The following is an 11,744-nucleotide window of genomic DNA, read 5'->3' as shown; positions in this document are numbered from 1 at the left end:
TTGAGTTTATAGTATACTCTCAGGGCAAGCATATTTTTAACTGCTTGGGAAAACTGTCACTAACATGCCTGCATTGTTGATCAGTATTTTCCTCTTGGGTGCCATTATGCCACGAACTATTTGTGACACACACTCTGACACATAAAATTCCGGCAAATAGTTTCCTCAGAACTTGATTCTCGAGAGGGCCATACAGCTGGAATTATATTAGAAATTTACATGGGCATTTTTGCTTGTCACAAGCAAAGCTACAAATGACATTTTAGGAAGGAGGACCAAGATGCTGAAATGACAAGGTAATACTACATAAAAACAGCTGTCCTGGGCCCTCCCTGGTGGCGCAGCGGGTTAAAGCACAGCACTGAGAAGCTAAAGCCACTTCTGCATGAGTTCGATTCCCGCCTGCCCCGGAGGTGACCACATGGCCCGGCAGACCTCTCCTGACCCGCCCGCTGCTCCCCTTAGCAGTGTACTTCGTTGATCTGTTCTGCTCCTCACTGTCTCTGGTGAAACCTCTTGCCACCCCTGAGCCTCTGGCCTGTACCCCCGTTCTGTATGTACAAATAAATAAATATTTAAAAAAAAATTATGTGTGTTGGGGTCCCTCCCTGGTGGCTCAGTGGGTTAAAGCACAGCACTAAGAAGCTAAAGCCACTTCAGCATGAGTTCGATCCTCAGCCCTGGAGGTGACCCACATGGCACAGCAGACCTCTCCTGACTTGCCCACTGCTCCCCTCAGCAGTGTACTTTATCAGTCGGCCTGTTCTGCTCCCCACTCTGTGTCTGGTGAATCCTCTCACCACCCCTGTACCTCTGGCCTATACCCCAGTTCTGCATGTGTAAATAAATCTTAAAAAGCCTATGTGTGTTTGTAGGTATATTATGTAAGAATTTCATTTTCAGGTAGTCAAAGGGATATTGTTCAACATTTCTCATGAATGAGCTGGCATAGGTGTTCTTTTACCTATACTCCTCCATCTTTAGGGCTTGGGCCTCTGCTTGCTGTCTCCCCCTTGTGCTCCAGGGGTCAGAGCACTTGTGCTCACTCTGGCTTTTTGGCAGGAAACAATTACCTCCAGAGTTCAAGGGGGCTCCAAGGTCACCAACTTCCAGAAATGATACAGCATGAAACAGCTTCTCCTGACCAGTCACCCACCCAACAGCCCCCATTGCAACCCAGAGCAGGAAGGCTCTCAATGAAAACATTTCTCTCACTGGTACAGCAATAAACAGGGCGGGGTGCTTTAAGAGGACTCCAAAGCCTGGCTTAGCCCAGTGTGTCTCTACTTTGATCTTTGGGCTAAAAACTACAGTATTGCTAAGACAAAATAAACAAAAACCCTGCCAGTCTAGGAACATGTTACCTGTGAGGAGTGGCCTACTAATACTTTAGCATTTATTACTTGAGGTGGTAGGTTAGCCAAACCTCAAGAGGTTACCTGTGTGTGGGAGCCGGCAACCTCTGGGGAAACAGGGCTGTGCTGAGGGAAGGGAGAGAGGCTCAACCCTCTTGTCAAGAAATCCACTAGCACTGGCTCCACAGGGGTCCTTGGAGATGCTGGTAGCAGCGGGGAGTTTACCAAGGATTTGTCAAAGACAGTTCTGGAGAGTGTCACTGACAGGAAAGAGGACAGACCAATTCTCACAGGAAAGTGTCTGAAAAGCTGATGTTACCACCCACAAATGGTAGGGCTTGAAATAAGAATAGTAGGTAGGAAGAGAAACAAATAGTTATCTCCACTGGTGAAATCAGAGGTGATTTTTATTCTCATCTTTTGCCTTTTCTACGTTCATAGAAGATGGTGCATAAATCACAATTGGCTGAGTGTCTGAATTCCTAGTCACAGAGTTTGAGTGTGAATCCCAGAGCTGTGAGCTGCTATCTGGAATAAATGACTTAGCCTGTCTAAATTTGTTTCTTAAATACAAAATGTGCATAATAATAGAGCACACTTCATGCAGCAGATCTGGGCCTAAATGAGCCAAAATAGAGAACATGTGGCTCTCAGCGTCTAGAAGAGCTTCCGCACTGTGACTCTGGGGCAGTAGGTCTCTGGGTGGACTAGAGCAGCCTCCAGTGGAGCCTCTGACGTGGTCACCCCCTTTGTCACAGGAGCCTGCCTCTCCTCTTCAGGAAACCACTGCATTTGGGGCCATGGATGTCTTGGTCAAGTCCTCTCCTTCCTGAAAAACAAAACCAAAAGCAAAATAAATGGAACCAGTCTTGCACAACAGGGGGCCAAGAGGAGGTGGCAGAGGCCAAGCAGGACAGAGTGGACAGCAGGGTCATTATAGAGAGCAAAGGTGGCCGAGGGGACTGGCACTTACTTTGAGCCACCTGTGGCCCTGCAGCATTGGTCACCAATGTCCTCTCATGTCCCCTTTCATTCTACCTCTTTCCTTTCTTCCTGTAAAGTGATGCTATTGGGGCCAGAGTCACAGAAAATTCTTATCTGGTACTTTGCCTTTTCTTTCCACCAACACCAACACTGATGCCGACTATAAATTTGTAGATACTATTTACCTCAACCTTTTACCCCACCTGTAGAAATTCTAGTTACTTTTACTTTGGGCATTCTTTTTCTTTCCTCATTTAATCAATCAATATTTGCCATGCATGAGTTCTGCACACCAGACCAGAGTCAAGTTCTTAGACTGACATGTATGGATCCCCAGGGTTGCTTTAGCTCTCCAGATGTGGTTTCACAGGGCAAGAAATGGGATTGCTTCCCACTGGGAAAGTTGGTGGAGTCTGTTCTACCAACTCCTGAAACTAGGGGCCAAGAGGAAATCCCAGGTTGGGGGTGGAATATTACTATGGTAGTGATGGGAAGAGTAGGTAGTAGTTTGGGTTTATATGGAGAATGCTGGGATACCTCCTGCCTTACTTTTCTATATTCCTCTTACCTTTATGTTTGTTAATTTTGTTTTGTAGGGGAGCAAAAATCTGCCACTTCAGGTGCTTAGTTGTTTATTTGCCAGTCTAGAAGAATCCAGAAAGGTATGGATGATTTCCTCTGTGCCATGACAGTTTCATCTTTAATAATTTCCCACTTTACCTTAACTAAAAGCTAACCCCAATTCAAGGACCTGTTTCCTCTTTTGCTCTCCCAACGAGGTAAGAATTATCTCATATATCTCATCCACCAGAAATTCAATTTTATAGTTCTCTGGGAATGCAGAAAGTATTTGGAGGTTTGTTTCCTGTTAAGCAAGCTAACGGGAGATTGGTGAATAAATCTGTATCAACAAATTTTCCTTTGCAAAGGGAGAAAGGCCTAACCAGTAATCTATAGGTGGCTTTCCTGGCATAAGAGGAACTAGGAATTGTGTTACACGGTGAGTAACAGTGTTCTGGAATAAGAGTGGCTTTTAAAACAGAAATTATTTTTCTATCATGTAATTGTAAGAGGAATATTGAGGAGCACCTTCTGAGTCAGTGGGTGGCACTGATTACTAACTCATGTGGTCACCAGTAAAAGGTGGAGTTTTCCATACCCCACCTCCTGAAAGGGAGCTGCTGGGAACAGGCGGTAGAACAGAGCCACCAAGTGGCCCTTGTGCCTGAGCAAGGGCCCTTTTTCTTTGGCTCCCACTTGCACCCTGGTCCTGCTCAGCTGACATTATCAGCTGCAGGACAGACTGTGTCCTTCCCTGTGCCAGTCAGTACATGTTCTTCTCTTCCCCCCACTCTGAGTTCTCCTCTTTCTCACTCCCTATGTAATCAGCCCTTTTAAGCCTTTTTTTTTTTTTTTAAAGATTTATTTATTTGTGCATACAGAACTGGGGTACAGGCCAGAGGCTCAGGGGCGGCGAGAGGCTTCACCAGAAACAGAGAGGGGAACAGAACAGGCAGATCGACGAAGTACACTGCTGAGGGGAGCAGCGGGTGGGTCAGGAGAGGTCTGCCACGCCATGTGGTCACCTCCGGGGCAGGCGGGAATCGAACTCATGCGGAAGCGGCTTTAGATTCTCAGTGCTGTGCTTTAACCCGCTGCGCCACCAGGGAGGGCCCCTTTTAAGCCTTTTTAAAAAATTTCTCTCTGTGTCTGCTGTTGGGTCTTGTTCCATGTTCTTAAGCCTGTGGGGGGACTCACACACCAGGTCATCCCTTTTCCCCGGGGTTTACTCTATAACATCATGAAGTATGGGTGTGGGCAATACCAGGACAATATATAGGGTCTAAAGAGTCTCAGTAAGACTTCTTTATTGTGCGGCTTCCATTCACAAGGTCACAAGTTGAATATTGCATCTCCAGTCACTAAGTCTACAAATGTGGCAGGAAGCAAAGGCAGGGAAAATCAAAGGGAACTGATTCAACTTCCCTTTTAGGGGTTTCCCTAAAAGTCCATTGTATTAGAAGCTAGAACTTCATCATCGTTACCCAATTTCTATAAAAGAAGTTTGGAAATTCAGCCTTTCTGCTGGGCATTTATCACTCCTCTCCTTCTAAAATCAGAATAACCTTATAAAGAAGGGGAAGAATTATGCTCAGTGAAATAAGCCAGAAAGAAAAAAGAAAAATATTGGATGGTTTCATTTATTGGAGGAATAGAAAGGAACCAAATAAGGGGTTAGGAAAAAAAGTAATCATAATAAATTAAAAACAAAATCCACAGGCAGAGACATTCCACAGAATCAGAGACATTCTTCAAGGAGGAGGAGGGAGAAGAATCAAAATGGGGTGGGAAGAGCACACAGGACTATGGTGATGATGCAGGGGTGAAATGGTGGTGGGAATTTCACAGGAATTAAACCTGAGAGGAGAAAACATGCATTGTACAAAATGAAGACTGATATAAATGTATATATTTACATAAATATTATGTGTGTATATATATACATATATGTGTATATATATGTGTATATACGTATGTGTGTGTGTGTGTGTATAATGATGAATATTAGGTAGACAATTAGCAATGTCTCCATTATTAGGGAAGCTGGAAATATAACTAATTCAGTGACCAAAGAATCACACAAAACTCTGCCATCTTATATTACATGCTTTTAGCAAGACATTTATGTCATGAGCAAGATTCTGAAGATTAGGTAGAAGTTGTTTTTGTTATTTATATGTCAACTGCTTCCTTAAGATCAATCCCAGGAAGACCCAATCTCCTGATCTCTTTTCACGGGAGAAGGCAGAACTAAACCTGCATACATTTTGTGTGCTCTGTCTTTTCCAGTAAACACCCTGATTGAATTTCCCCTTTCTTCCCCCAAGCTGCCTTGTCTTAGTTAAGCCTAAGCCCTAAGGTGACATCTAAAACTTTGTGGGAAGATATTCAGTCTGCTGGGTGCTCATCTATTCAGGAGGCGTATATGCTATTAGAAAACATGTTTCCCCCCCTCATATCAGTCTGTCTGTTGCTTGTTTATTTGTCAGTCCGGAAGAACCCAGAGGGGAGTGGGATGATTCCTTTGTGCCTCAGCAACCACTTAGGTCCTTTTGAGTGATATTTCATTAGGGTAATGGAAACGATGGTTGAGCATCCCTGCCCCACCCAGGGATATTCATTCTTGGAATGCAGTGTCCATTTTCCTTTTAGGGATTGAATAAACACTGACAGAGACCTAATAACATCCTCTCTTATACATTCCATGCAGTTTTCACTACAGTAGAACTGGCCAGTTAATACTGTTGCTATTGTTCAAATGTTTTCAGTGAAATACCCATACCAGTTATAAACAGAATGTAATAATCAAAGTTCCTGAACTTTCCTTTCTAGCTAATAGTTTTACTCTAGAAAAGGGAGGTGTAAAAGTAAAAGCTTGTGACATTTTGAGGAAGTTTTATTCCTTTTCTTTGTGCCAGAAAATAGGAAAAAGGGGACCAAGAGACCTGTGGACCTGAGAAGAGAAGATGCTAGCAAATTCTGGCTTCTTGGGGGAAGCTGACAGAAAGAACACTTCCTACTCCTTCGAGATGAAATTGGGAAGTTACTCAAAGATTCGCTCATTCAGTTGAGCTGGGTATGACCTAATCGATAGCCATATGCCTACTTTCTAGGGCTAACACTTGATTGTGCAGGACCAGGGTAGGGTCCTGTCATTCCTGCTTGTCTGGTAGGAGTGCTCCAACTGCCTTTTCTATGCTCTGAACTCTGTCTGGATGTGCAGTTTTTACTTAGTATTATATTGAATTTTCTCTGGCTGCCATCCAGATGACCAATTTCTGCTTCAACTTCAGAATATTTTAAACTTAATGCTTTCTGGGTCAGCCTCTTTGCTATTGAACAGACACGAATTGGGAATTCCACACACCTCTATAAACACACACTGAAAATTACAAAGAACAACATATGCTTATACCACAATTCTGCAAGAACTTGCCAAAGAGAGTGAATAAAAGCATCCTCCTAGGGGCTTGGGGTTAGCTTAATTAACCCACTGCAATAAAGTGTAGTAGTTGGTTCTGTATTAAAAATGGATGCAAGGTCTACACCTTAGCACTGCTGTACTTAAAATAATATTTTTAACTCAGTACTCTCCTAGAAATATTGATATACTAGTAAGAAGATAAGTGTGATTTTCTATATTATTTGTGTGTTTTGGGGCCATGAATGATCCAATTCAAGCTTTTCATGGCTACCTTTTAGTACTGGGTAACGATCACCTTGACTGGACCAGGATACATCCTAGCATTTTTGTAAAATAACTTGTCACGTCATGTACATGCTTTCATTGTGTGGTTGTTTTTTTGAAATTAAATCATATTGTATAGCTGGAATGTATATTTATTGAGAAAGATAGATGTTCTAGTTAAAAGATTTTTTTTTCTAATTTTTATACCCTACACACCATATTCCTCTGGAGTGACTGGCCAAACTTTTTTTTGTAAAGGACCAAGTGGAAAACATTTTTGGCATTGGAAGCCATTGGAAGCCACTCTATCAAAACAACTCAGCTCTGCAGCTGTCACATGAAAGCAGTGACAGTGAATAAATGAGCTGTATATGTTTAGACAGAAATTTATTTATAAAAACAAGCAGTGGACTGGATTTGTCCCTAGTTTGCTGATCCCTGCTCTCAAGCCCATTGACATTGAATATTGACAAATATTGGTCAACATATTCATCGACAAAAATATATCTGATAATTGGAAACTGAAAAGTCACTCATAACTAATTACTTGGTCAACAGAGAAGTCAAATTACAATAGCAAGGTATTTAGAAAATCTTTATAACATGAATAATAATTATAAGATGTAGCAAAAGCTGTGATCAGAGACAGATTTGTGCAATTAAAAATCTTATTATGAAATAAATACAATCAAATAATAAATGCACTAAGGGTTTTATTCAAGGTGCTAGCAAACACACAATAAAACAAACCCAAGGAAAGCAGAAGAAATGAACAAAGAAAAAAGCAGTCATAATTAGAAAAAAAATACTAAAAATTGTCGATTCTTTAGTCAAAAATGCAAGGAAGTCTATAATCTACTATCTCATCTAAAACAAAGATGAATAAGTAAACAAAAATATATTTCTCATTTAGAAATGTGAAAGAGGGCCCTCCCTGGTGGCGCAGCGGGTTAAAACACAGCACTGAGAATCTAAAGCTGCTTCTGCATGAGTTCAATTCCCGCCTGCCCCAGAGGTGACCACATGGTGTGGCAGACCTCTCCTGACCCGCCCGCTGCTCCCCTTCGTCGATCTGCCTGTTCTGCTCCCCGCTCTGTCTCTGGTGAAACCTCTCACCACCCCTGAGCCTCTGGCCTATACCTCAGTTCTGTATGCACAAATAAATAAATCTTTAAAAAAAAAAAAAAAGAAATGTGAAAGAGAATATAAAAACAGAAGAAATGTTTGAGATTATGTAAGAAATGTTGAAAATTATGCTTCATACACACATATATAATTGTAAATGGGTATGTATGAATTACTGAATAAGAAAGGATTTTCAAAGCAAACAACAAAAAGGCTGAAGATTTTGACAGTATGAAAATATAAAGCTTCTGTAATGGCCCTCTCTGATGGTACAAAGAGCTAAGTTTCAGCACTATGAAGTTGTCCGTCACTAGTCACTGAAGCACAAGTTCTATCCCCAGCCAGGTAGCAGTTATGTCTCGCCCTCTGCTCACCAGTGTACTGAAAGCAATGTATTTCAGTAGATCTGCCTGTTCTGTTCCCACTCTGTCTCTGGTGAATCCTCTCACCACCATCACCCATATCCCAGCTCACATTTATATGCACAAATAGATTAATCTTTTTTAAAAAAAACTTTTGTATATTTAAAGCATTCATCTATAAGAAAATAAACTGAGGGAACTCTTAAGTTGTACAACAGAACCAACGTGCATACTCACTAAAAAGCGCTTATAAATTAGCCGAAAAGATAAACACCCCCAAAATGAAAAAGGCGTACATACTGAGAATGATATAACTTATAAATTATGAAATACTAGCATTCAGTAAACACATGGAGAAAAACGTCAAATTCATCAATAGTAACCCCCAAAATGCAAAACCATGAAGAGCATTTTATGATGTGATTTTGAGCAAGTCACTGATACTTCTATACTTGTTTTCTTTCTTAAAATTTAACTTTTATTTTTATCAAAATAATACTACATGCATGCTGTTTTATATGCATGTCATTTTAAAAGTTATGTAAATCACTAGTAGCCAAGTCAGCAAACACCTGCCTTTGCTCTTCTTGCCACTGATTTCTGCTTCTGTGGGCAACCACTTTCAGCTGTTTCTTCTAGCAACTCTGACAAGTGACGAGTAAGGGAATAAATAGCCACTGCTTGAGAGGTTTGCAATTGGAGCTGTGTCCTCAATGAAGAGTCATATTTCTGGTAAGCCTAGGAGTGGAGAGAAGCACTCAGAAAAGAGGGTAGGTTGTAAGGGATGCTAGTTGTAAGGCAGGATTTGCAGAGGGAGGATTTGGAGGTAGAGCGCCTGGGAGTGCAAGCATGGATTAGAAGTCCACGGCATCCTGCAGAGAGTGGTGTAGAGAGGACATGGCCATGGTGACAGACAGGTGAACATTATCAGATGAAAAAGGGGATCAAGTTATTGGGGTTTTAGTTTCCAGTTCTTTGGAAGCACCTGACAATGGTCTGGGGCTAGAAGGTTGTTCTTACTTGACTGGACTGACGAGAACTAAAAATGGCAGAGGCACAGAGGCCCCTATTAAAGAAGCAGCACAGTGAACAGCTCACAGTAAACACTAATAATTGTTGCCGTCATTAATACTGCACATTTGATAACTAGCACCAGTAGGAATGTGGAGAACTCGGTACTGTTGCTGATACTGAATTCATACAAATGTTCTAGAAGGCAACTGACTATCTGTAACAAAGAGGATTTTGGTTTGGTTTTTTAAGCATGTATGCATTGAAGTAGTAACTGATTGTGAAGAAATAACTGAAGAGCCAGCTTATACAAGGGGATTCATATCAGTGTTGTTGTAACAGAAAAAAATCAGAAAACCTAATCATCTGATAATAGGGATTGATAAAATAAATTAGCTCAAAAATAGAATATTGTAGTTATTAAAAATCATGTTGTAGGCCCTCCCTGGTGGCGCAGCGGGTTAAAGCACGACACTAAGAATCAAATTCTTCTTCCGCATGAGTTCGATCCCCGCCTGCCCCGGAGGTGACCACATGGTGTGGCAGACCTCTCCTGACCCGCCCGCTGCTCCCCTCAGCAGTGTACTTTGTCGATCTGCCTGTTCTGCACCCCACTCTGTCTCTGGTGAAGACTCTCACCACCCCTGCACCTCTGGGCTGTACCCTAGTTCTGTATGTATAAATAAATAAATCTTTAAAAAAAAAATCATGTTGTAGAAAAATGTCTTCCATAGAAATCATGAAGTTGAGTTTAAAAATAATTTGATCTCAAATATCTAAAAACTATATTACTTATATACACATGGGAAAATATCAGTGATCATCTCCGTGTGGTATGATAGTAAACTTTTTTTTTTTATAAGATTTATTTATTTGTGCATACAGAACTGGGGTACAGGCCAGAGGCTCAGGGGCGGTGAGAGGCTTCACCAGAGACAGAGCGGGGAACAGAACAGGCAGATCAACGAAGTACACTGCTGAGGGGAGCAGCGGGCGGGTCAGGAGAGGTCTGCCACGCCATGTGGTCTCCTCCGGGGCAGGCGGGAATCGAACTCATGTGGAAGCGGCTTTAGATTCTCAGTGCTGTGCTTTAACCCGCTGCACCACCAGGGAGGGCCGATAGTAAACTTTTTAAAACTTTTTCTTTTTAGGTTGTGTAACGGAGGAAAAATACAGTCAATAATGTTACGGGAAAAAATAGAGGCCTGTACCACCCAAGCTCATGCTCTCATTATCTAATCTTTAATATTCTCTAATTGATCAGTGAATGTTAACTTCATTTTCTCTGGCTCTCTCACAGGGTGAGGTTTCCTATTTTTCTCAATGTTTCTCTTTAGACCAGAGCAATTAACCCCCCTTTAAACAGCAGCTCCATTCCTGGGAATAGCAGGAGTCTGCAGAAATTTCTAATCTTGCCAACATCTTTAGTTCGAGCCCCCTGTAGTGCCACAGTGGAAATCCTGGTTGTTGGCAATAGCTACTGAGCACCACTGGGTACCTTCATTGTGCAAAACATTAATGGGGCTCCGTGTCTCTTCTGTCTCCTTCAGAGTACCTAGAACATTGAGTGCCAGCCACTTAATTAAGAAAGCTGATAGTGGCATTAAAAACAAAGGCCTTTCTCACTTTACATAGACCTTCTCAAGCAGCAGGTATTAATAATGTTTGTGGCATGCACCAACAAATCTGAGAAAGCACATCTGATACCTACAACAAGCTTAAAGCCAAACGAGAAAATTGTTCCAGAAAATAACAGATGCTCTCAGATCAAATATATCTCCCCAGAGGAAAAAGGAAATAAACATAGAAAATAGCCTCAGACATGATCAGACTATCTCCCACTGAGGAATAGTAGATGAGCAACAGCATCGACTATTCAATTAAACATCTTGTGCCCAGAGTTTACTTATATTCGTCCTTGATTTGAGGTCCTGAGAACAGTAGACAGGATGAATTAGGACTATCAGAAAGGTTAGTGGACTTCTAAAATGCCTGCCATACCTGATAGAACATTTGATAACTGTAGACCACTAGGGTTTGGGAGAGGATGTTAGCTCCTGAGTCAGACAGGAATGTGTTTCATGGTAAGTCCTGCAATTTAGATGCGTGCCCTTGAGCTAGTAATTAAACTCTGAACCCATTTCCTCATCTGAAAAGTGGGTGAAGTACCTACATCACAGGGTTACTGCAAATTCAAAATTAAAAAATGAAAGTATGTTTGGTCCAGACAGATCCCTAAGGATGGACTTTAACATTGTGGGTGACATTCAGAACCAATGCATAATACCATGCAGAAGAGCACAACAGACTTTGATAAACCAACAAACATAAATGACTGGGTGCTTTGAAAAGGTATCTAGAATACTTTTGTTTAAGAACCCCCAAACCAATCCGCTCTAAATAGGTTCTGCCATCTGCTGCATCAAGACAAAACATAAGACCTTTAATGGAAAGAAACTTTAATACAATTAGTGTGCACTACAGAAAAGCCAAGAATATAGTTTTCAAATCCAGCACCAGAAGTTACCCATCCCCTCGTGGGTAAAGTCCAGATTGTCCCAAAGCAAGGCCCAAGAGGCTTGCAACTTTCGCGGGGGGGCCCATAAAAAAGGGGTCAGAAACAATCAGATAAATCTGGGAGGAAAAGAACAAAATCAA

Source organism: Condylura cristata, unplaced genomic scaffold, assembly GCF_000260355.1.
Source record: "Condylura cristata isolate star-nosed mole 26May11 unplaced genomic scaffold, ConCri1.0 scaffold00024, whole genome shotgun sequence".
In the NCBI taxonomy this organism is placed as follows: Eukaryota; Metazoa; Chordata; class Mammalia; order Eulipotyphla; family Talpidae; genus Condylura; species Condylura cristata.
The sequence above is the reverse complement of the archived record's forward strand: the minus strand, read 5'-3'. Positions refer to the sequence as shown.